General features: G+C 35.5%; 1 protein-coding gene across 2 annotated transcripts in view; it reads right to left on the minus strand.

The window, feature by feature from the left end:
* LOC122807253 (G-protein coupled receptor 4-like) overlaps positions 1 to 27,449 on the minus strand; it is a 214,655-nt gene that overhangs the window by 81,527 nt on the left and 105,679 nt on the right. For both annotated transcript variants that reach the window (XM_044078345.1, XM_044078344.1), the window contains exon 2: positions 20,255 to 20,401. The gene's annotated coding sequence lies outside the window, so the exon portion shown is untranslated. The remainder of the gene's footprint in view (positions 1 to 20,254; positions 20,402 to 27,449) is intronic.

Here is a 27,449-nt window from a genome sequence, read left to right on the forward strand (position 1 = left end):
TGAGAAAGCAAGCTAGGACAAATCAAATATTTGTGTTTATTTCAAGATTGATATAAAACAGAATAGTTGAGTTGTGTATGTAAAACTTACAGTATGAACAAATACACTGACAAAAGTACGTAATTAGACATACTGCCATTGTGCTTGTGATCTTGAAGGTAATAAATGTTGTGTAAAGGGAAAACTACTGCATAAGTGAAATCATGAAAAAACATCTTGAGTTTCAGATAATTCTGAAATATAACAATCTGAGCCATTACTAAATGTTAAATGCATGCTGAATAATACTTTGCTTCAATGCTAGAAGTCTAAACCTCAAAATGCATTCACTCGAGGCACTCCTTAAAATGGAGAACATCGACATCTGTGCAGTGACAGAGACCTAGTTCAAGGCTCCAGAGAGCACCCCTGCATTACCAGGCTATAATTCATATCACACCTTTCAGCCACCTAATCTGGGACCGAAACACTAAAGGCAGAGGCGTGTCCATATTCATTAAGGATATCCACACCTCCAGGCTAGTTGCTCAGCATAATGCATCCGAGATTATCCAAGTGCAACTAACTCTGGGAAGACAGCAATCCAAATTGTAACTTGCTACAGATCCCCCACCATGCCCCAAGATTCCCACTTACCATTTCTTGATACACTGGCAAATATTAGGGTACAACCTAGCACCCTAATAATGGGTAATTTCAACTACCCCATCATTAACTGGGAAAAACTACTCATGTACCAACTCTTTTGCTCAACATTTTCTGAAATTCATAAATTCCATTGCCTTGGATCAACTTATCCACATCCCCACCAAGGGCAGCAATATCCTAGACCTGGTCATTATCAACATGGGTGACCGGTGTTCCACACCAGAGGTCAATTCCTCATTGGTCAGATCCGACCACAAGCTAATCACCCTAGACATCCACATCCTGCCCCCCCCCCCAATAGGGAAACCACTGTAAAAATTTCTCCAAAGCCAATTTCATACTTCTTAAGACAGAAGTGGCAAACTTCACGACACCCATGCAGACAGACAATAGAGGTACAACTGCTGAATCCTACAGAAATGCACTTTATAAGCAGTTACATGAGTGCATGGATCGTGCTATCCCTAACAGAACCAAGATGCTATCTTCCAAAAAAGGAAGCCAATCTGGTGGTCCCCTGCCATAAACAAACTCTACAACAGAAGAAAGAAACTGTTGCAAAAAAGAGTAAAATTCCATGATTGGAGGAACTCCCTGGTCAGCCTCAGTAAGAAGCTGAGATCTCTTATAAAATCCTCCAAAGCTAGTTACGAAAACAAAATTGCCACTGATTCTAAAGACAACCACAAAGCATTCTATAGCTATGACAAGAATCTCAATGGCAACACTCAGATCTGCTCTGAGTTACAGCACAATGGCACTAAATATACAGAGCCAATTTATATTGCCAGCATTCTGGCAGATAGGTTCAGTGCTAACTTTACCCCCTTTCACCCCCTAAAGGACCCATCTCTATACCGGAAAAATGCAAAGTTCCTGTAATCATGACTGCACAGGTAAAAAGCACACTCTCCAAAGCCAAGAACACAGCATACATGGGACCTGACAACATCCCAGGCTGCGTTCTACACAAACTGCAGAATGAACTGGCACCCCACCTAAGCACCATGTTCAATCATAGCCTCACCCCAGGCTTTGTGCCCACTGAATGGCACACAGCAATGGTTATCCCACTCCACAAAGGGGAGCCACCACAGACCCTGGTTATTACCACCCCATTAGCCTAACGAGCCTGATCTGCAAGGCCATGGAACGTATCATCATGGATCTTATACATAAAGACATCGGTAATATCCAAACTCTTGACTCCACCCAGTTCGGGTTTGTAAAAGGCAGATCATGTCTCCTAAACCTGATGGACGACTTTGAAGCAGTCACCACGTCTGTAGACAAGGGTAAGGTGGTTCACACAGCCTATCTAGATCTCGCCAAGGCTTTTGACACCATCCCCCACTGGAATTATAGATAAACTCACTAAACTAGGTATAAATCCCTCTGTCACAAGATGGGTTGCCAACTGGCTCACTGACAGAACCCACACTATGAAAGTAGCAGACTCCAAATCTGACTTCAGACCAGTGGCAAGTGGAGTGCAACAGGGTTCAGTCCTGGGTTCTCTCCTGTTTGCTATCTACTTTTCTGAAGTACAGGCTAACACAGAAGGTCTTTGGCTAACGAAGAAGCCATAATCAAAACTCCTAATGATGTGGAAATCCAACAAAAGGTCCTCATGGAGACAGATGTCTGGTGTCAAAGCCATGGCCTCAAGCTCAATGCCAAAAAGTGCATTGTCATCCCCTTTGGTAAAAACTCTGTACCCATGAGCTACCACATAGGTGGTAGTCTACTTGACAATGAAAGTGTGATAAGAGACCTTGGGACACAGGTGGATAGTAGTCTCTCCTTTGATAATCACATCACCACAGTGGTCAGGAAATCCTTCTACATGGCACACCTCATCACAAAAGGTTTCTCATCTAGGAAAAAAGAGGTCATTGTTCCCCTCTACTCGTCACTCATTAGACCCATTATAAAGTACAATGCCCCTTTTGGTATGTACCTCACAAGACATCTACAACAACTGGAAAGGCTGGAGAAATAACTCACAAAGGATTACTGGCCTCAAACAGATGCCCTACACAGGCTATCTCAAAATCTCCAGCTTTACTCTGTCACATATCACCTACTCAGAGGTGATCTCTGTCTAACATACAAAGCTATGTCAAACCCAGAGCAGTTGGACATGCTCCACTTAAAGAAATCCCACTCCCTCTGAGCTACACGCTCTAGGGACCTAAACCTTATCACTACAATAAACAGAACATGCTGTAGGGATAGATTCCTGTCCCAGAGACTTCCCATACTCTGGAACAAACTACCTATCCATATCAAACAAAGCTCCTCATTAGCACTCTTCAAGAAAAATCTTGATGACTGGATGGGAACTAGGAAATTCACCCCGGGGATCACCTCTGTGGCTCTGCTGAACAGAGGCACAGGAAAATAATTTTCTTGGGTGGTGAAAGCCAGGGTACCCTTTTGGCTAGGCTTATATAGGCCCTAGGGCCAATAGCCTAGTACCTACCTATGAACCTACATATTTGAGTTAGTCTTCATAGTCTGCTATGTTAGATATTTTTGAGCATTAACCTGGTTACCAGTCTCATTTAATACTTAACACAATATTCACCATGACTGTTAACTTATAGGTCATCTTCTTTCAGTGCAGTGCATGTTGTGAATTTGTAAATTAACCATAGTGCAGTACTCTATTGTTCACAGTGAAATACTCAAATGTCTCTTTCTGTGCAAGGATCAATGCAATGTCTTAACCAAGTACCTGTGCAATGCTAAAGTCTCATACAAGTAAGTGTTCACTGTGAAAAAAGTGCTAAAATGTGTTTCTAATTATATGCAGTATTAGTCTAGCTAACTGCATGTTTGAGACGTAATAGCTAGGTGTTATATGTGTAAATGTATCTGAAAATAGTCTATATGTTGTCTGCACAGTGAGTCAAGAGACATGGAATTTCATTCAGTTTTTGCACTTGTGTGATTTCTGAATGACAATAAAGTTTACTTTGACTTTTGACTTGACTACTTCTTTATCCATTCAGATCTTGTACAAAAATGAAAGACTGAAGGCCAGGAGTGAAGGAAATAATGTCTAAAACAAAGCAAGACAGGTATGATTTCATACTAGGTCCTCAGTATCTGCAATGGATTTTACATACAGAATGCTGTATATGTCATTTACAATGATCTATTTTCTTCAAAATAATCATTAATAATTACCTTATAATTTGGTTGACTGATCCCTAGATTAGCTGTACATTTTATACACTACTCGTTACATTTTGTAATAGTGTTTCTTGAATTTCCAAGTTGTGTGCTGTAACAAACACAGACAGTTACATTCTGACTATATAAATCAAATTTATAAATATTCTCACACGTATATCGTGAAAAAAAGTATGTTGCTATTGCATAACTTTTTATTTGTACAACTTAATAAAAAACATAACAGTTTTTGTAGGATGTAATTCATGGTGGTATAACTGCTTATTTATTTCTGGATGAGTTAGTTAATTTTAGGATGTGGCCAGTCTGGTTATTTACTTTGAAAGACATGGTCATGACAATTTTCAGTAATAATTTTGTTGACAACTGACTTACTTAGTGAGGAGGACCTAAAGTGAATCAGTTTTAACTCAGACTACACTGTGATCCAGAAATCCTTGATTTAACTTTCTAACTTGGTTTAGCATTGTAGCTGTTTCTGTTCACAGTGAACAAAACTGAAATACCAGTTCTCTCACTAATCTTATAATGTCCAACTTCCACTGAATGGGTATATCTGCTTTGTTTTGAATGTTTTTTCTTTGCTCATTTGTTTCTGCTTTAATACCTATGTGTGATACCTCACAGTAGAAATAGTAGTATTAGTAATAGTACTAATACTAGTGGTAGTCATAATAGTAGTAATAGTAGTATTAGCAGCAACAATAATAGATATATTATTCACAGTAGTAGTAACAGTAATGGTAAAAGTATTAATAGTAATGGCAGTAATAGTAGTAATAGTAGCAGCAGTAATAGTAGGATTACTAGTAGTAGCAATAACAGTAGTAATAGTAGTAGTAGTGGCAACAGTAATAGCAGTAGCAGCAGCAGCAGTAATGGTAACAGTAGTAGTAGTAATAACAGTAGCAGTAGTAGTAGCTATGTCAGTGTACATGAATAAAGGGGACACTCACAAATGCAGGCAGTACAGCGGTATCAAAATCCTGTCACACTGCATGGAAGTGCTGGAGAGAGTGATAGATAACTGAATATGTAGAATAGTAGAAAGTAAGATGTGAGGTGAGTAGTACAGATTCAGATGAGGATGCAACACAATCAAATATTTGCAGTGAAACAGATAATTGTGAAGAAGCTGGAGATAAAGAAAGAGTCCAACTTTGTATATGTAAACTTGGGTTGACAAGTTCCCAAAAAATCCAGTTATGGGAGTCGTGATGGTTTAAAGTCCCAGAAACATAGATAGAATTACTGCAAGCTATGTGGAAGAACATAATAACACAAATATGAACAGGGGGGGTTTGCAGTGGGAGTGAATGTTCATCAGGGTTAAACTCTGAGCCCACTGCTGTTCATTCTGATTGTGACAACCCCACTTAAACACAGGGCAGTAACTAAGGAGTCTCAATCCTCACTACTTTCTCTGGTAAGGCAGCATCACTGAAAGCAGGGATAGAAATACACAATTTCAGGTAAAAGTCTACCAGGAACAGGCTTCAAACCTTTGACTGAACTATATGCTTCACTCCAAGTCCCCAAATGAGTCACATCAAGCACTGCAGAACACTGTGTCCCGTTTCTAGGTATTTGACACACTCGCTCTAAAATATTTGATATTCACACATACAAATACTCTTGGAAAAGACTGGCACAGATTCACCTGCTATGCCCTCTTTCCCAAATTACAAGGTAATGGCTGCCATCAGTCAAATACCACAATACCCTTAAAAAGGGATGTTCAATTATATTGGGTAAAATAAATATTGTTGTAAATGGTAGCATGTAATCCAAGCAGCAATGCTTTTCGGAGTGGCCATGGTATTATCATAATAAGCATAAAACACTTTCAGGTTACTAAAACAACTTTCTAAATAACCAACCACAATAGAAGGTAGTAAAATATTTAATAATAAATAAAATGATTTAAAATATGTATACACTGAATAACTGATTCTAATAAACCACAGAGTTTTACACACAGGAATTATGAAAATAACGCTGTAGGATAGATTTCACACTGAATGTAGAAAAACTCTGACTAACTATAGTTCCTTAACTATTTAAAGATGAACTGTCCCTGTCTAATTTAATTAACTCAGCAAGGCAAGATGATATTCTTACTTCTGCCAGGCAAGATAAGAATTTATGTCCCCTCCTCAAGCTGTTGTCTGGTCCTCAGCAACTGAAATAGCAACTCCTACTATTTCTGTTGAACAGCTCTGGAAAATTCTGAGAGATAACTACTGATCTGGAAAACAGCTGCCTACTGAACAACAACTGTTATGAGAATACTACTCTCTCATGTCAGACTTTAAAAAGTAAACAAAACAACTGCTGTGGAGATTCTATTTCTTTCAGCTCTAGCACACAGTGACATCACATCTAGGTCAGCTGACTGGCATAACCTACATTCAGAATTCTTTTTTTAAAAAACATATATATTTAATCAGCCAGAAGAACACTGTTTGATTAAACAACTTAGATATATCTAAGTAATAATAAAAAACATAAACCTATTTACAAAATTATAGCTACTCTTGCTGGCATAAATAACACAGAATGATTTAACAATTATTTACAAAACTTTAGCCAGTCATGCTAGTACAGATAACAATATCGAATATCCTCACACTGATGAGCTACACTAACAAACAGGTCAAAGAGAACAGCTAAATAAAAGCTCTTTATGCAAATGGTATAGCATTACATGTAGATTCTGTGCAGCAGCGTTATCAAATGATAGGGTGATGGAATGCTAAAATGAAGGTGCATGGGATGAAACTAAGTTCAGACAAAACAGTTTTCATTGTAACAACTGAGGAAAATCAAAAGAAGCTGAAAACTCAAATAGAAGGGGAAACATAGGAATAGATTAACAGGTTCAAGAATCTTGGATGGTTGGTTGAAGAGAAGGGAAGTTTTTCACTGAGGAAGTGTGAGCTGCAAAGTGCCTGCAGCCAGTCAAAGCTAAAATCAGACTGTCTGCAGCCAACTGGCACAGAGTTTAAGGAATAGTATGTGACAGAAGAACAACAAATAAGCTGCAAAGTAAGCTGCATAAAACAGTAGTGTAACCAATCCTTCTGTGTGGCACAGAAGCCTACAAGTTGAAAGCAGAGCAACTGAGGAAGTTAAATACGATAGAGATGAAGTGCTTAAGATGGGTGGTAGGATCCATACTGTGGGAGAAATGAAGAAATGATGACATCAGAGTAGAAGCCATAGTAGCTCCAATTGCACAGAAGGTGAAAGAGAACAGATTATGGTGGTAGGAGCACATGTGCAGGAAAGCAGGAGATGATTTTGTGAAGAAGATTTGGGAGAGACAGGAAGAAAGCAAGAGGAGAAAAAGACATCCAGCTAAGAGATGGCTGGATGCTGTAAAGCAAGAAAAAGATAGGAGAGTAATACTGAATCAAGAGAGGTGGGAACAGTTGACGTGACACTCAGTCTCGTGTAGAAGAAATGGCAAAAAGGAGTATTTTTATGATGATGAAGATGATGATAATAACGTTACTGAGATGCAAGATCTCTTCATAATACATACAACATTCTCTTTTGTGCTGTTTGCATCTTTGAAGCATAGTGTAGTGATTGCCCTTTAAATGTAGCAAGTTTATCAAAATTTACTGAAACGTGATCAACTCATGCTTATTACTGTTACTACATAGGCATATATCACTGCATGGAGCTGAACCTTACATAGAGATACTGTCACCTCTAACAGTTCTTTAAATTGCAAGTTGACTAACCTGTAAGGCACACAGGCCTGATTAAATGTACCGAGCTTGGTATATCCAATGACAAGCTAAACAACTGCTTTTGAAGCTGCTTTCAAGCCATATTCTGTGTAGTATTCTGTGCTTTGATTATCTAGGGATAGATTAGTTGGGAGATAAGAAGATTTCACACTCCTGGATTTATAGTCATGTGTGGTACATTGTCCTCATCATTATCTTTACTTGCTCAAGTTATGAAGCCAAGCATATAAACTACATAACCTTGTAAAGCTTCTCTTCAGCCTTATTTCCCAAACTGTTTTTCTGTGTAGACACATTGACCTTCTCATCTCTTTTTTCCCTTTAGTTTATTAACCACAAACAGGGTATTACATTTTTCATTCATTCTTGCAGCTTGTTCTCAGCACCAGTTTGCATCCAGACACTTAATTCTTCATTGACCCTTTCTCCAATCTCACCATAATTACTGCTTTGAAGTTCTACATCATCTTATTTATTTTCCACTGCATAAATATTACATATTTACTACATTAACATTACATCTTTTATTAAACAACCACATGCCAATGGCATGGTTATTATCAGCAAATATTTCTTGAACCACATGCCAATGGCAAGATCACTATTGGGAAATAACATTTTGCCTCAATATCCATGATATTTCCACCTTGCTTAGGATTACATTAAATACTGTACTCCTTCAGATATATTCCCATATGTTTGCTGGTTAAACCATCATAATCCAAAATCACAGTCACTGCCTTCTCTTCTCAGTAAGTGAATTAGGAATCCCTTGGTTTGCAGCTGTGAGATTTATGTCCACACAAGAATAACCCTAATTCAACACTACAGCTTTATCCTCTCCTTTAGTCCCTCATCCTCATATGTAGACATGCTTGGGGCTAGTGTACTACAATAATCCATTAGATTTCTTGTATCTTTCCTTTATATATCAGGGCATTAGTCTTAGATTCTAATGAATTTTCTCTTTCACTACATTTGAAGCTGTCTCTTGCACTTAATTTCATTCTTCCACAAGCCATACACTTCTTGTCATTCCTATATAAGCTATATTCTGACAATTCTAATACCTACATCTCTTTCTCGGTGACCCGTATCTCATTGACATCAATAAGATCCATACTAACCACATAAGCATATTGCTATTTTTATCTGACCAAGTATCTCTCTCTCTATTCTTCCTTTGATAACCATTTTTTTTCTTTCTGTACTAGTTTAAAGGTGCAGATTGCAAACATCCTTTACTAACTTTTGCTTGAGCACTGATGTTCCTTTTTGGCTAACACGTTGCATATCTCTGACATAGAGATTATCCCTTTGCTATGCTTCTCCCTGTCATTCTACAAGTTCAGGGTTCCTTAACGTTGTCCATTCCCTTAACCAGATGTAAACTTTCTTTTTCTTATCTGCACTAGCCACATTTCATATAGTTTGTAATATTCGACTGCCAGTCGTTTATCATGACATTTTTCTGAAGCTCCTCTGGCTAGACTTGCTGGCAGCTCAAGATACTTTTTTTTTTTTTGCTAAATCTTTGGTGTCTACACAAACACAAAGACCTTTTTTTCGGTATCTGTTTTAGTCACCTTCTACCAAATATTACTGAGCTTTAGATGTGAGTCTGATTTCACTCTAACCAATTTGCTGTAATCCCCATTGCTAATATATCTGCAAAGATATGTGATTATTTAAGATGGCTAAATCTTCATTTATCCGAGCTCTATTGTCTCTTCCCATACTTTGCTCTTCATTTGCCACACGTCATGACCACTGCTACTAACCAAAATATATAAGCTTTATTCTATTTTATATTTCTTAATGTTTATTTATTTCCACATTTTTCTAATGGACTCATATTTCAATATGATGTTAAGTAAGTCTTTATCTACTCTGTCTGCTTTTCTGAGTCATTATCAGTATTATTTGCTGTTGGATCCCCTGTCTTATTCTCTTCTGTTTCATCCACAACCATGGCTACTCATATGTCAGTGTTATCCTTTATGTCAATCTTATACATTGGGATCACATTCACCTGCAATCAGAATTTCTTGATACCACTTAAGAATATGGCTATAGCTAATATTTTATCATTTATTGAATACATACATATTAAATACCTTGCTGCCGCCAGAGAATATTGTATTCTTAGTTAATTCCATGGCCTCCTCATGTCATGACTTCATTAACTCCCTCCTCTTTTTGAACTTTTTATTAAAATTATGGGCATAGCTAGAGGAATCAAGTACATATTTATCCATCAGTATGATTTTATGCAGGAGAGATCAACTACTACCAAATGTATACATTTCTGTTTTAATGTTGTACTTGCCATAGACAATGACATCCTATGTGATGTGATATGTCTAGTACTTGCAAAAAACATTGACTTAGTTTCTCACTGTGTCATATTAACATCAATGAAGGAAAGGGACCTTAACAAGTTTGCTACTAAGCAGATAAACAGAATGAATGACAGGAAAGCTATAACTTCTATTCAGGTAACTAGGCTAATGGGAGTAACACAGGTATGCCTATTGTGTCACTTTTTATTCTACATGTTTATGTCTACCTTAATAATTTTAAGAAAGTGTTGGATAGGAAAATTTGCTGATGAATTACAGATGTGCCCAGATAAACTCTATCTGTGGGTTCTATCAAAAGCAGTAACATTTAATAAAATGAAGTTCAAGGTCTTGCACAGGCCTAATGAAAATGAAAAATACCTTTACAGTATGAACAAAGCTATCATTGAAGAATGTCAAGATTATAGGGATTTAGGAACTGTGGTGGACAATAAATTAAACATTGAAGGGCATGTGGAGGTTGTACAAAGGAAGTGTTACTCTATAATAACAATGTTAAGAAATATAACATCAAGGGATATAAATTTGATAATTCCTATTTATAAAACAATAGTAGGAACGTTTATGGAATATGGTACTGGGTTCTGTATATACAGTTGGTCAGATGCAATTAAGATGTAATCAAGTTAGAAAGGACATAACAATACTTCAAAAATAGTCTAAGAGACTGACAGGGTTAAAACATGATGAAAAATTAAGAAGGATTAATCTATACTCAATGCATTGTAGGCAAATTGGTGATGGGATATGGGCATATAACTGCATACTTGATGAGACTATTAAATGTACTTACTAAAATGTGAAGAATACAATAAATATTACATTCGTACTAGAGTTGAGAAGTGAGAAGAAGACACTGGAAAGGCAAATATTTCCAGTATAAGGGAGGATTAAGAAGGAATGTGTTACCTTCATTTAAAAAAATCCAAGAAGCTCTTGAGTTTTAAAAATAAATCAGATTTATGGTATAGAGATGGAGTCTTTTGGACTCATTTTATCTGTAGGTTGGCACTCAATGACCTGAGGTCGTAGGGTTTAATCAGAACACTGAACACTGTGCAAACTTGGCCTGCTTCCATTCCAGGAATTACCTGCATACTCATTCCCTCCTTCCTCCACATCCTGCCTTACCAACAATGCCAATAACAATGATACGAAAAAAATGCATCTTTATTTGTACTCACACTGCTGTAGAAAGTATGACATACTAAGTCCATGAGGGTTTGAGTTACTTGCTCCCTAGATAGTTGATGCATGGGGAGCTTGACCTACAGTGACATTATTTCTATTATTTGAAGTGCATTTTAGGTGAAATATGTTCCCTATTAGTTGTGATCTAGCAATTTTGCAAGCATTTATGCATCAATGGTTCAAAGGGGTAGGGAGTTAGACCAGGAATATAAGGCTGTTCTTACAAGGGCAGCTGGGGGAGTCACTTAAGCCTATTACTAACTCCTTACATTTAGTAAATATAGAAGTTAATAATTGAATTTGGTGTACTTCTATTCAAGGATGCACATTCTGTTGTTTCAGACAGAGACAAAGAATTTTAATGCTGATAGGTATACTAAAATCCTACCTATGACCACTGCAGCATCTGAATATTATCCAACTGCACTGCCACCAAATAAAGTGATGTCTGGACAATAACCCTCTGGACTGACAACAATAATGTGACGTCCCCTATCCTGGGTCAGTAACTAAGAAGCTTCAATCTTCACTACTGACTCCAATGTGAGACTGCCACTTAAACAGGAGTAATATTTCACAATTTTCCCCTAAGAGCACAACAGGAACATGCCCTATAACCTGGGACTTTACTGTAAACTTCTGTCCACCCCTAATCCTACTCCTTATTACACACCCCAGAGCAATATATCTCAGTTTAAGGCCTCTGACACACTCACACTTAAATAAATTAAGTCTCACACATCCAAACACGTCTGGGAGAGCCTGACACAGATTTCCAGCTGTGTCCCTTCCCCAAAATAATATGGTAATGCTGCCACCTATCAGAGTGTCTTCGTACCCTTTTAAAGAGGTGTCCAATTATGAAAATTAAATATTATATGTGTACTAGGCTAATGGCCCTGGAGCCTCTACAAGCCTATCCTGTAGGATTACCCTGGCATCATGCCACCCGACCTTAGTTCCCAGTGCCTCTGTCGAGTAGAGACACTGAAGTGATCCCTGGGGTGAATTTTCTATTTCTATTTTCTATATTAAAACAAACAGTAGCAAATAACCTAAGCAACCAGGCTTTTGGAGTGGCCTGGGAAGTTATCAAGGCAAGTATAAGCACTCTTAAATCCCTAAAGAAAACACTGATTGACCAGCCACAATGTAAGTTAATAAAAATATTAAATAATGAGCAAAATGATTAAAAATATAAAACAGTAATTTCCAATAAACAAGTAGAACTCAGGCACCAGGAAAATAAAATTAATACTGAAGGATAGAAAGCTATCACTTAGAAAAACTCTAATTGATCTAACTGATTAGTAATAATTTCCTATCTGACTAAAGAACACTGTCCCTGATCTAAACTAAATTACTACAACAGAAAAAAAGGAAGGCTTACAGTTATTGGTGAGTCCTTTTTGGGTATCCACTGCATAGTATATCTGGCAACTAGCAACTGAAGTGTAACTGACTGTTATAACTGTCTTCAGCACGCTCTTTTATAGACTAGCCTAACTGTCACAACTGTTCCAGTTCTAATTTCATTTCATATTATGAAAAATCAACCAACAGCTGTCTTCTAAAAGTTCCTTCCTGTCTTTCAGCTTCTGACAGTAACACATAACTGTCAACATTCCGATGATATCATCTGCAGATCAGCTGAATCTGAAACAGTTTTTCTTTAGAATCTTTCTTCACAAACGTGCAATTAGAAATCTAAAAGGACACTGAAGTCTTTAAAGCATTCTGTATAAACAGATAATAAACCAACATGTAAGAACCTATTTACAATGTCATAGCTAGTCATGCTGGCATATAATACACAGGTTAATCAGAAATTATGTGTAAAACCTCAGCCAGACAAACTAGCACAAATAACAGCGTTTAATTTCTTCACAACCACAGTTATCATTGTGGTTAACCTTAACCTAAAATTATACCTTGTGAAATACTCAAGACATTATTTTTTATTTCTGCTATAATTTTAGGCATGTACACAGACTAGCTACATTTAGCACCTGCAGTGTTATGCTTGCTGGTGTAGAGCATACTCACTACCCAAAGTAAATTGGTTATTTCTTCTAGACTTGACTTCTTTTTTCTTTCCCTTTGCTTTAGCATTTTATTTGGGTAACAAACCCTTGATCATTTTCTTCCAGTTCATCCACTATGCTCACCTCTGTTCATTCTTCTTCTTACCCTAACAAGTGCTTAGTCTTATGCTTTTCTTTCAGATTCATTTGCTATTCCTTTATTTTAATCCTTTCATTATATGCGTGTTTGTCTTCAATCTGTCCAGTGCAACATTTGTTGTCACCTCTGTATTGATAAACATTCTGCTAAGGCCCATAAATGAGTAATGCACCATGCAGTTGTCTGAGGTCCTGATGTAGCATGATTCATAAAAAATAATCACTCTGCATGCTGATCATGTACAAATGTGCCCAAATAATGTTTTAGTACTTTGTAGTATGGCAAACACTCACATTGGTGTCACATTAAAACAGTTTGCTTTATGACAGAAACTATACAAATTCCATGTGCATTAGTAAGTTCTCAGGAAAGCACATCTCACCATAAAACTTCATCACAAATGCATACATCTGTAACCAGAGATTGTGAAGGCTAAATGTGTTCACCAGCTGTTGCATACTTCCTGAAAAGAAATGTACTAGATTTTAAATAGACACCAGCATGTGCCCTCATCAGAGTGCTGTGCTGCACACATATGAGAGCACATATGAACACGTATACATGCACTCATATTCACAAACACACACACAACTTTACAATTATGTACAGTTATGGATCTATGACAGATTATCAAAGTTCTGAAACTTCGAAATTCATATGGCTGAGACCATATGATCGAAGTTTCAGAACTTTGAGCATTAAAAAAAAATTAAAAAAAAATATTCTATTTTTAACATTTTTGCAGGAGGCAAGCCCCCCTGGACCACCCATACCCCCTGCTAATTAAGTATACCAACTCTGAGATCACGTTATATTGTAGAGAAGGGTAAATTCCCTGTTCCATGCTGTACCGCGATCACCATTCAAAATGTTTGAAGTTTCAAATCTTTGATCATATGGTCCCGACCATGGGGCTTTCAAAGTTTTGAAACTTCAGTAATGTAATAGGGACCCACAGCTATACATACATTACAGTATGTAGACATAGTACAACTGTCACATAAGGGAATGCATACTGTTTATTGTTCTAAGGCCTATACCACAGGTATTAATAGCAGTACCTACAGACAAGACGTGCCCATTCCCTCTGTGCACTTAATGATATCTAATGGACTCTTTCATACAGGTGGTACACCACTTGGGAATACTGATTTGTTTTGTTCTGTTATTTGGAATGCACTACACAGCACAGCCATAGCAAGGTAGTTTGGCACCCCAAGCAATGCATCAATTTGACACCTCAACCATTGTTCATTAGTGATTGTAGCTGTCATTGTTTAATGACAGCTTTTAAACTGTCATACTTTTTAAGCTAATGGCAAGTTATTAGGTTGCTACATTATGAAGAGGTGCAACAACTTGTTGCTACCTTGAAAGATACATGAAAAGTATGATAGTCCACAAGCTGTTAAATGATTGTTTTTTTGTCTCATAGGCCTACTGGTGCACACCACAAGTTATATCCTAAAGCAGCCACCTCTTCTGTCCCACCCTCCTTATGAGTCTGGTATACAGTATGCTGATAATCTGCTAAAAGACATTAATACTGGAAGATAATATTTTTGATTTTTAGGGGCATGTAGCTATGACAAAGCATCAAATCTTTGACCAAACTGGACAGTTCACCTTCTGGATGATGTTGCCAATGATAGTGCAACACAAGCCTGTCCTGGTTTGCAGTCACATCACAGAGTGATTTGTAAATGCTTTAGCCTCCCTTATCATGACAGTGGAGATGGGTGTATTTGCATATGGTGTTAATGATGGGATCCGGTTCTGCTGTAGAGCCTATTGGATGTAGATCTGTAGCATCATTGTGGGGGGGGGGGGTAGTGCAATACAGTATGGTTGCCACACTCATTTGCTGTGGCTATAAGACCATCCACACTGACTCAATTCTGTTTTCAAGTGGCAAAGATCAGAACCATTTCTGTGATGCTGCTATTCAGCTGTACACTGTTGTGCACAACTGCACACAAACTGGGATATCAGTTACAGAATTCATCTTTAGATGCCATTAAATTACAATTGAGGTGACATAAATTTCAATAACATCTCAAGAATATACTCTGTGATTCACATGTTCTTTAATCATGGACCAAGTTGCGATTCTTCACTTGCATGCCCACTGTATACCTAAACTCATCCACGTGGGTAATTATATAGGACATTACTCTGGGATGTTAACGATTACTCTGGGATGTTAATGCACTTTAAGAATTGTGAAGGACTCTGGTATGTACTACAAACTAGTTTCATTGAATTTCGCACCATCTTTATGAATCCAGGCCACTGCATTCCCTGGCTTCACTCATACTACACAAGAGATCAAATTTTTATTCAGATGTGTCCTAATTATTCATATTAGATGTACTCCACCTATCTCCCACACTTAAATGACTCACAACTCCTGATTTATAGCACACAATAACTTGCCCTGAATATTTATTTGTTTACTGACATTTGATTACTAGGAAAGTCAGACTGTATAATTGCCTATTTTAATTGGAGACCCAGGAAGAAAGGCTCCAAAGTATTACAAAACTATTTTAAGAAAAATTATTTTACAGTCCTTAAAAATGATACAAAAATATCTACAGTTTAAATAATTATACAAAATTAGACATACTGGGAAAACATTTGTTTAGAACAGATGCAACTTATATGACAATGATTTAATATTTAGAGAAATTTTGCACACTTTATAGAGAAATTAAAGGTAGGTTTGTGTAATACAAACATGAATTGCAATATGAAGTGAGAGAAAAAAACAGGGTGATGGCATATTTAGAGAGTCAGGGGGAGAAACTGATTGAGGCAGGAAAGTGACTGCAGAAGGAGGAGTATGGAGGTATAAGGTACAGTAGGAATAGGTATTTAGGGATATAGTGCATACTGGAGCTGAGAAAGAACAGAGCCACATTTTGGCTAGGATGTCTTTCAGAATGGTTTTAAAGGCCTGGAGGGCGGGTAATTATATGATGGATAAAGGTAAGGAGTTCCAGGCCTTAGCAACATGCTATGAGTATAGATCATGCCCAACAAATTTCATATGTTTGTGGACAGAGAGATGTGTTTGGTCATTGGATCATAATGACCAATTGGAAACATAGTTGTGTAGAATGATATTTAGAGCTGGGCATGCAGACGGATACTGGGTAATTTTATATGTGGTAAGAAGCTGTGTATATGTCAGTTGATGGGGTAGTTCTAACCAATTTAGTTTTTTAGTGTTTTAAAATAGTGGGTTCCAAAAGAGGTATTTGCTGCAAATTTAGCCACTTTATTATAACATTGTTCAAGTTTTGACTTTTCTAATGTTTGGAGGTTAATAAGGATGGAGCACCATTAAATAGTGAGTGTAGTTTTACTTGCGTTGGTGAGAAAGTTTTTGCTCTATAAAGCATCCCCAGTTTTTGGTGAGTTTTTTATGCAATTTTGTTTATGTAGGTCATATTTAAGATTATCATCCAGTATCATCCCTATTAATTTGCTATAAGAAATTACTTCAGTGGTTGTATTATTAACAGAGAGGATTTTACATTTAGTTTTTTCATGAGAGAGACATTTAAATATTTTTTCTTTTTTTTTTTTGGGGGGGGGGCATAAATTGATCAAAATTATAAACCTATGAAACTAGTGAATCATGGGTCTAAATCACTTTGTTGAATGATGAAAAGACTGAACGCTCTTTCATCAATCTGACAAGTCAAAACCCATAAAGAGTGAAGACACAGACCATCATTTTTTTTCCCAGGGAAAAAAATTGGTTGGCCGTCTTCGGGACTTTGCCATTTTCTCTCTCATAGTGCGATCTCGGAGTTGATATAATTAAGTAGGGGGTGTGTGGGGTGAGGTCTCCCACTTCATTTTGTTCATTTTGTGTTTAACCTTTTTTTTTTTTTTTTGGAAAAAAAAAATCACTGTTCCATGTCTTCGGTTTTTAGGGGTTTCAACATTATCAGATCAATGAAAGAGCGTTCGGTCATTTCATCGTTTGATAAGGTAATACAGACCCATCAATCACTTACTGCCAGTATTAAATATAAAGTTCAATAAAAATAAATTGCTTTGGCGTATCTATATTTGTGTGACACAGACTTGTACATTCTCATTTTCCAATTATTCATTATTTATTTACACTGTTTGTCAGTGGTATTTCAGCTGATAGCACCCATTTTCAATGCAATCCTAGAGATACTGTTTCCAGTAGACAAAATAAATATGGTAATGGTACCCAAGTGATAAATTCAAGTTTTGATAATTAACAGTGTACTCTCCTTAGTGACTCAGAGGACCTAAGTCTGTTCATTTACTTCTGGTGGATCCATTTGCCTGTTCCTCACAATGCAAGATGAAGTATCTAATCATTCCATCATCCACTGCACCCTGCTGGCTATTCTCAGGTATTGCCACATCATTTGAGCATTAAAGGCAGTATTAGTAACCCTTATGCTGTCCTGTGCTGTCCCAAACCATCTATTTGGTCTCATGACATGAAATATATCATCTGCATATGCTCTCTGCTCCACATACTGTGAATATGCAGGCTTTTTGACTGTGTTTATAAACATAATATCAATTAATTTCAGCTCAATATGTATGTTTGTCACCTTTGTTCAAAAGGAAATATGTGTGACACTTCTTTATCTGTTTAAAGCAATCTAATACTCTGAACAAGTAGTCCAAATGGACTCAGTTTACTTTCATATAGCACATTTGTACTGTATGAATATAGTGGTTAAACTCTTTTATTTTGCATTTCCCATGCTTTTCTTGATTGTTAAGATTGTTAAGACTGCCAGTTGTAGTTCTCATAAATGTACATTTTTTTTGTTATTTTCTTGGACAAGGTTTCACTTCTTAGAAGGCTAGGTCATGTAAAAAAATATTTAATTCAGGGAAAAAATATGTAGCAAGTTATTCTAAACAAATTACAAAGCAAAGAAGAAGTCTTAAAACAGTTTTCTAAGAAATACCAAAATATTTCCTGTATATTGCAACACAGAAAAATATGATCAAGGGCTTAACTTCCACTCTCAGAGGTGTTTATATGCTGAAAATGCTTCTGTAACTTTCACAGTCCCTCTGTTAGTTTAGACAGGCAGCCTATGTCATCACTGGTTCATTCAAAAACTATAAACTACTTTTCCATCACCTTTGTCATTACTTCTTCATGTTATAAGCAAAAAAGCAGGACAATCTGTGGACAGCATAAGTTAAGAGATTCCTTGAATTTATATATCCCCAGACTATTCTTTAACATAGATGCTATTAAAAAAACAGATGCCATGTTACTTAATAGAAAATGTTCTTACTAGAATTTTTTTTTAATGTTATGATCAGAATGTAGAAGTTCTGCTGGTTCCCAAGGGTCTTTACACATAAGAGGTCAAAAAAGTTTTCTTCCCAAACAGGAAACTAAACATCATTAATTCTGCTGGCTAATGTTCAGGAACTGCAAAACACAGATGGAAGCCTTTTCAGTCTTGGACATATTTTGGCAGCAATATGTGGCAGAATGACAGGGAGATGGATCAGTATGATCCTGCACATTACAGCTGCCAGCCAATATTTATTTATATGCTTCTGTCATTGGCCAGAGCCCATTTATAGTACAAGTCCAAAAACAAAAACTGCAGATGCACAAAATTTAGTTGCAAAAACACAAAATATAAGTCCCATCATCATCTCCCTTTTTTCGTATTTTTTCGTATAGAGATGGGGTGTTGCCATCTATCTCTATTCTATGCCACCCTCCTACTTTCCTTGACAGTCATGCCTGACTGTCACAAGTCTTCTCTCACACAATCCAGCTATCTCTTTGCTGGATACCCTTTTATCCTCGGGTCTATATTATAACAGCGAACGCTTAAAATAGCGAATGCTGTATAATTGACCCTAAAACATTGAAAAGGCAAAATGTCGAACACACGAACAGCACTCCGTTAAAAAAAAATCCCAATAAAAAAATCCCAAACACAAAATAAAGTGGAGGGCTCTGCCCCCCCCACCCCCACTTAAATATACTAACTCCGAAATCGCACCAAAATGGAGGAAATAGCAAAGTCCCAAAAACGTCCCAGAGAATTTTTCCCAGGGAAAAAAAATCACTGTTCCGTGCGTTTGGGATTTTGCCATTTCAATTAAAAAGGGTCGATTAAACAGTGTTCGTTATTTTAAGCATTCGCTGATTTAATAGGGACCCTTATCCTTTTGCTTTCTCCCTGTCTCTTCCAAATCTTTTTCACCAGATTGTCTTCTGTTTACCTGAATATGTGCCCAAACCACTGTAGTCTGTTCTCTTTGACCTTCTCAGCAGCTGGAGTGAGTACAGATTCTGCTCTGATGTCCTCATTTCTTTGTCTATACCAAAGTGTGCAATCTACCACCTATCTCAGGTACTCCATTTCCATAACTTCTAGCTTTCTCATCTGCTCTGGCTTTACTGCCAGGCTTCTGTACCATACAGTAGTACTGGTTGCACCACTGTTTTGCATGCCTTACTTTTCAGCTTCTTTGGCATTCTACTGTCATACACTATCCCTACCAATCTGTGCCAGTTGGCTGCAGCTCCTCAGATTCCAGCTTTGTCCTAATTATTCAGGCTTTCTTTCTCCTCAAACACCCCTCCCAGGTATATGAACCTGTTAACCTGTTCAACTACTGTCCTTCTTAGGAAGCATCATGTATGACATACAATAAAAAACAGCACAGAATTTGCATGGAAACAGTGAACAGAGATATAAACTTCTAATGGGTATAAACAATGAGAAGCAAAGGTATATACAGTAAACTTACATTTGGAGAATGTCACATACAAAGCATAACTAGTGATAGTGGAATAGGGATATTGAATACATATTAATGACACCATTTCTATATGTGCATTTTTTTTTTACTTACACAATTGTCCCCTTTCAGAGTTGACCCAGGCGTACTGTCTGGTTAAGTGACTTGCTGAGATTGACACTGTAGGTAAATGAAGGAATCAAACCCTGTACCCAGGGTACAGAAAGCAATTCATTATCAGCTTGGGGCTATAGATGAGATCTGAAAAAAACAAAAAGGTGATGTAAAATCACAATCAGCTTAGCTAATATTCAGTAAGAAGGAGATGAGCATCATAGAAGAAAGTAGGAAGTTTTAAAAAGAAAAGGAAAGGAGCAGATGGTTGAGAATATTAAGACCTAAGAATGGCAAAGGACAGTAACAATATTCTGTGTACAGATTCACTAGACAATCTTGAAATACTGAAATGTCAAATTTCAGTATTTTGAGACTGAATAGTCAAAATTCCACATATCCAAAAACCCACAACCGCAAAAACCACAATTGTGACACACACACACACACACACACACACACACACACACACACACACACACACACACACACACACACACACACACACACTAAAATCCCTACCCAGTAGCCTTACGTAAACACCACTTACCTGAATCCCCAGCTAAATCCACAAACTGCACTGCACGTCACGAATGTGATACCATGACAGCAGATTAGACATTTCCGCATTTGAGATAGTGCAGTTTCGCATAACTGCACTTTTGACTGTTCAGTCTCGAAATACTGAGATTCAACATTTCAGTATTTCAAGATTGTCTAGTGAACCCCTGTTTACATATGGTGAGAATAAGGAAAGACGAAAGTTGTGAACTTTGGAATTGAACCAGAGTAATAAACTCAGATATGTATGTGGAGAAAAGAGGAGTGATAGATGGTGAATGGCGAAGGGTTGGGTTTCAGTGTTAAAAGTAATATATAAATTGAAAAAGTAGAAGGTTTCATACTAGTTAGGTTAAGTCAGCCTACAGTTATATGACCATATCATCCTTAACAGAATTTATAACATTGTAGTGCACAATTTATGCTGTACATTCTATCAAGGATGATATGTTTTCAGTAAGGATTGTTAGAATTATGTATAATTTTTTGATAAGATGGGTTTATAAAGTAAGGGATTGAATATATTTGTGTTACTTGTTGGTAGTTGTCATTTTAAACAGAATAAGATGGAATTTTTTAATTATACATTTCAGCAAATGGGATGATTAAGAAATTATATAAAAGGGTGTGAGTGTCTTGAAGTTTGTTAGTACTGATGAAGTCCTAGTGTCTGGACAATAGCACAGAGCTAACAAAATTGTGTCTTGTGGCATACAACCATTTCAGAAATTTCTTTTTTTTTTCTCAAAAATGTTTTTTTATTTTTCAAATACATTTGAATGAATTTCATAGTATTTATACATAACATCTTAAATAACTGTGTACACTATTTGCATTAGCCTGACACTATAACAGATCATAATATATACAGTTACTTTATAAGTATGCAACAGCAAAAATGAGAAAAAAGGTAGTACGAAGCATGGCTCCAAACAGCATATATCATAAGAACGTTTATTAGTAGGTTAGCACTTTCACCAAAACTGTGGCTTCTTCAGACCATCAGCATAAATAAATATAAAAGTAAACACCGTTTTTATACTCAGAAAAAAAATCCCTTCATTTCAAATCTTCATTCACTAAACAATCCTCTTGGACTTCCACCCTCACATAAAGTAAGTGACGTCAGTAGTTCTATCTTACTTACAATTTTAAAGACATAGGCATTCTAACTTTACACATCAATTAAAACTCATATAAAATATAAAGCATCATTCAAATGTGCACTCAGTATAAACAAAAATACTTCTATAGTTGTGCACACTAATGTTTCTGCATTGTAAACAGCTTAGCCTGTAAAAACATTTATACACAACTAAGCTTATTAGCGAATTAAAATCTAAAAGATATTGTGAACTATATAACCTCATTGGAGCATGATTACCTCCCTACTATGAACAAATAATGGCCCTATTCTATTTTTTTATAATTCACCACAGTATTTGTTAATATAATGAACAAATGAATGCACTAAGGGCATTATAAACATGACAGAAGCAATTTCTGCTTCTCTGCTAGTAGGCAAGTATTAGCTACTCATTTTTCCAGACATTTGTATGCAGAGCAAATACATTCAGCAGTCCAATCTATTAAGCTTAAAAGCAACATCATATAAGTTATAAGGCCTTTTGTGTAGTGAAGCTACCCATTATGATAGCTAGAAAATGCATCTGCTTATAATCAAATACTAGCTCCTCGTTAATTCTCTGTATGGTAAGTTCCATACTATAGTATTATTCAATTTTGACTCCACATCTTCTTGAATGTGGGATATTCCATAGCTTCTTGTTGTTCCTTCCTCTTCATCCTTCCTCAACTTCTGGATCTGTTCTGCTGTTGTCCCCTCTCCTGCTAAATGGGTAGTGGAAAAAACGGGAAGGCCTGTGATGTATTGTGTGTATTATCCTTCCTCCTAACTGCTGCCTGCCCTGGCAGTATATCACTCGTGTGTTGTGTAGTGGGGCTCTCCATACTAGTTGGTTGGTTCTATAACAGCATCAGCTGCTCTGCTTATTACAGCATAATTCATATGACTATGTTTTAAAGTTTAGCAGAATGGAAAGCTGACTCTATATGCCTTGTACGCAATCATTTGGGATAACAAGTAGTTCATATTTGGCTTTAAGCAGATGCACTTTCTAGCTATTATAATGGGTAGTTCCATTACATAAAAGGCTGTACAACCTACATGAAGATGCTTTAAAGCTTAATAGTTTGGACTGCTTAATGTATTTGTTTTGTATACAAATGCATGGATAAACTAGAAGCTAATAACGGCCCAAATAGGTAACCATTTGGGATAATGAGGAGCTAGTATTTGATTATAAGCAGATGCATTTTCTAGCTTTTATAACGGGTAGCTTCACTACACAAAAGGCCATATAACTTAAATTTTTTTTGTAAATCAAATTCATTTTTTGATATTACAGTTAGTAAATCTTTCCAATTTGCAGAGTAATCTGGACTTATCCAAACTGAGATTGTTTTAGATATTGATGCTTTTACTTATGTTTCTATATCAGGAAAGTTTAATCCTTCCTGTTTCCATGGTCTGGTATGATGTATTAAAGCTATTCTGTTTCTTTTGGGAAACCATAAACATTTTATTAGGCATGAATTTATTTCTTTAAGTATATTCCTTTCTGGTAACAGTTGTATTGCCAAGGCTATATATAGGATCTTGAGCAGTAAAACCATTTTTATTAACTGTAGTCTATCTTCAAATGTTAATATGATTTTGTTCCATTTTTCCACAGAGATTTTAATTGTATTGATGATAATTATTGTAGTTCTTTGAGAATAATTCATTATTATCCTTGCATAACTCAATTCCTAAATATTTTAAGGTAGATTCTTGTTTCCCTATGATGTGATCCCCCTTAGTCTGCAGTTCTTTTTTTTTTTTTAAATAAAATTTTTGATTTTGATTTATTGAAATGGAGTCCAGAAGTCATGTGAAATTTGTCAATTAATATATCTAATTCTTCTAATGTCTCTTTTGTATTAGATAATGTTAGCAATATGTCATCAGCAAATAGCATTACTTTAGAATTGTATTGTTCATAAACATCTATTCCTTTGATTTTTATATTGTTACAAATTAAATGTGCCAATATTTAAATAGCCAGAGCAAACAGAATCAGTGACATGGGACATCCTTGTTCAGTGCCTTTTGTTATATCTATAGAGTCAGAGGTAAAATGATCTAACTTAACATACACTAAATTATTTGTATATATATTTTTTAGGAGATGAACAAAGGATGCAGGAAATTCAAAAAGCATTAGGATTTTGAATAAATTGTCCCAATTTAGGGAATCAAAGGCTTTCTCTATATCTAAGTCAATTATGAGTGTTTCTTTATTGTCTTTATTAACATAATCTATAAGAAAAATGATCCTTTTAATACTGTCATGTGTGTGTCTATGATATATAAATCCAGTTTGATCATTATTTATTGTTTTGGATAGTGGTATTTTCATTCTGTTAGTTAATATTGTCATAAATATCTTGTAGTCATTATTTAATAATGATATAGGTCTATGTGTGGTACAGAGGTTTGGGGATGTGTTTTCCTTTAGGATTGGTGTGATTAAGGAATATCTCCAAGAGGGTGGTATTAAGGCTTGTGACTGAATTTCTAATAGAGTTTTATGGAAGAAGGATAGTATCCTTGAATGAAAAAGTTTATATATTTCTATAATTATGCCATCTATACATGGAGCTTTATTAATTTACCCTCTTTTATTGTATCTGTAATTTCTTTGCAGGGTATGGGTGCTTGCAGATCTAGTTTTAAATTTTCTGGTATTTTTTTTATATTAGAAAATGTTTTCTAGATTTAATTGATCAATATGTATATTTTATTTTGGGAAATGTTCCATATAGTGATTTCTATAGACATCAAGAATGTCACCTATATTTGAGACATTTTTCCCTTTCTTTCATGGAAGATACTTTTAATGTTATTAGCTTTTGATTGTAATTTGATTCTTGTGGATAAATTATGTAGATATTTGGGAGAAGTAACCAAGGTATTAATTTTTAATTTTTCTAAAGCTAAACTAGTTTTATGTGTTAGAATTTTGTTGCATTTATTGTTTAATACTTTTACTTCCTTTTTCATCTGCAAGTGATTTTGATTTTTTCAGCTTTTACTGACAAAAGTTTGGATTGTAGATCTAATAATTCAGAATCCCATTCTCTGATTTTTTTTATAGCAAGTTAGGGTTTTACCATATATATATAAGCTTTTAATGAGTCCCATATCATTATTTTATTTATCCCAGTGGTGTAATTAATATCTAAGAAGAATTGTAATTCAGATAATAACCAGGGTTTGACCTCTTTAATTTTAGTTATATATAACTGGAATTTTGGGGTTAATGATTAATGGTTTGTACCCATTTTGAAGTTTTTGTATCAATGAATTGTGGTCTGAAAAGGGGCATGGAGTGATTGGGAAATTAATGATTTTAGACTGTAAGTCATGGGAAGCAAATATTTTATCTATTCTAGTTTGGGTACCAAATTTGTGATCTTGATGGGAAAACAACAAAGATGTATCTTCTTTAAATTTGAAAGTATCTACAAGATGAAATGATACTACCCAGTTGTTTAAAGCTTTTGATGCAGCAGATGTATGCAGCGGCCTTTTATTTGTAGTTTCAGAAATATCAAATATACAGTTAAAATTTCCTCCTAATATTAAGTTGCCTTTATAATTATTGGAAATTAAATCCAAGTGTTTTTAACCATTCCTGTTCCAATGCCTGGGAACCAGTTTAGATTGGCTAGGGTCCATATTCCATTATTATAGTTAACGCCATAAGGCCTTCTTTATCTTCATACTTATAAATGATTTCTGGGTTAATCACATTTGTTTTCCATAAAACTGTTACCACTTTTGTCTTTGTCTTATAAGTGGATTGCACCAATATCATATATTCCTTAGGATTCCATTTGTTTTGAAATTAGTTTCTTGAAGGAAGACAATTTGTGCTTTGTTCGGTTTTAAATATTTCAGTAGATTCGATCTCTTGCTAGGCTTATTTAAGCCATTGGTATTTAAAGATAATAAAGTTAAATCCATCTTGGGTTATTTAGACTATGTATTCTTTGTTTTATTGCGACAATTAAACATTCTCCTCTGACAGCTATAAAGTATATGTTTGAACTTTTAAAGGAACTTATCAGTTTTATACTTTGAGTGGTTACCAATAAAGTAATGTTTTGGTCAGGCATACTAAAAATATTTTTGTGAAATAAATTTAAATTAAAAAATGTTAACAAAACTAAGATCTGCACTAGCCACAGAATGAAAATCATTCCTAATCTGATGGATAAACCTAAGTTCATCAGATTATCACACATACCTTGACAATCCAGAACATCTGAGCTCCATAAATTGAATTATCATATGGAGAATATTTGTAATAGGAATAAGCAATATTTATATTATTTTGAATAGATATAGTACTATTGTAGATTAGACAGAATTCTAATCAATATAAAGGTCTACCTATTGTATAAGCAATTAATATTTACATGAAAGATATATGACAAGGAATTCATAATAAAGTAGGATGTATCATATAAAAAACCTCAGTAAAAGATTATAGCACACAGTTATTTAACATAGTCACCCTTATTGATGAAGTCTTTCAAAACGTATTACTTAATATAAATAGATGGTAATAATATTTATACCTAATGTTTATAATACAATGTGTTTTACTGGATATATCAGAAGTTATATTTCATTGTTTGCCAGCATTTAAGTAATCACTTTGTTTGTTGCTAACTTACTTAAAGCATCAAGTTTGTTTTACGTGGGCATTGATGAAAGTTAGTGCATTTTAATTATCAGTGCATCCCTCTTCCCCCATTTCCCTCACATAAGGGTTTTCATATCTTTAATTTCTTATTGTAAAATGAGTGAAACTATAGGTTAAAACAACAAATTCACTTATTGTGATTAATTATTACAAGTTCCCTTTCCATATACATAAATTGCCATTTTATGGCATACACTGAAAGTTTTTAGATTTAAATGGCAGCATTCTATTTTGCATAATCAGCAAAGGTTAAACTGAGCTATTATTGTCAATTTAATACTATTTGTTCAGAATGTGATTGTTATATTCCATGACATTCCTAGTTCAGGATTCTATTGTTTTCCTTGAACAACTTTGTCAGTTTAATGTCATGTATAAAACATTAGTTATCTTGGTAACAGCTTAAGTTTTATGTATGGTCAAGATGGGTTACAAAACCACAATTCAAGTTAAAGCAATTATATGACTTGTTATGCACATGTATTTATATGAGATAATCATCATGCTTTCCCTTGATGTTCAATATAGTGTATGTCATTTATGACAAGTCAAAAAAGTAGTTTTATTATACACAAGCCCATGTTATTAAACTGAGTGTGTATTCTCAATTTAATACTATTTGTTCAGAATATGATTGTTACAATCTGTGACATTTCAAGTTCAGGCTTCTAATGTTTCTCTTCAACAACTTTGTCAGTTTGATGTCATGTATAAAACATTAGCTACCTTGGTAACCACTTAAGTATTATATATGGTCAAGATGGGTTACAAAAACTACAATTTAAGTTAAAGCAATT

The sequence above is a fragment of the Protopterus annectens genome, chromosome 7.part0 (genome assembly GCF_019279795.1).
Source record: "Protopterus annectens isolate FY-2018-M chromosome 7.part0, PAN1.0, whole genome shotgun sequence".
In the NCBI taxonomy this organism is placed as follows: domain Eukaryota; kingdom Metazoa; phylum Chordata; order Ceratodontiformes; family Protopteridae; genus Protopterus; species Protopterus annectens.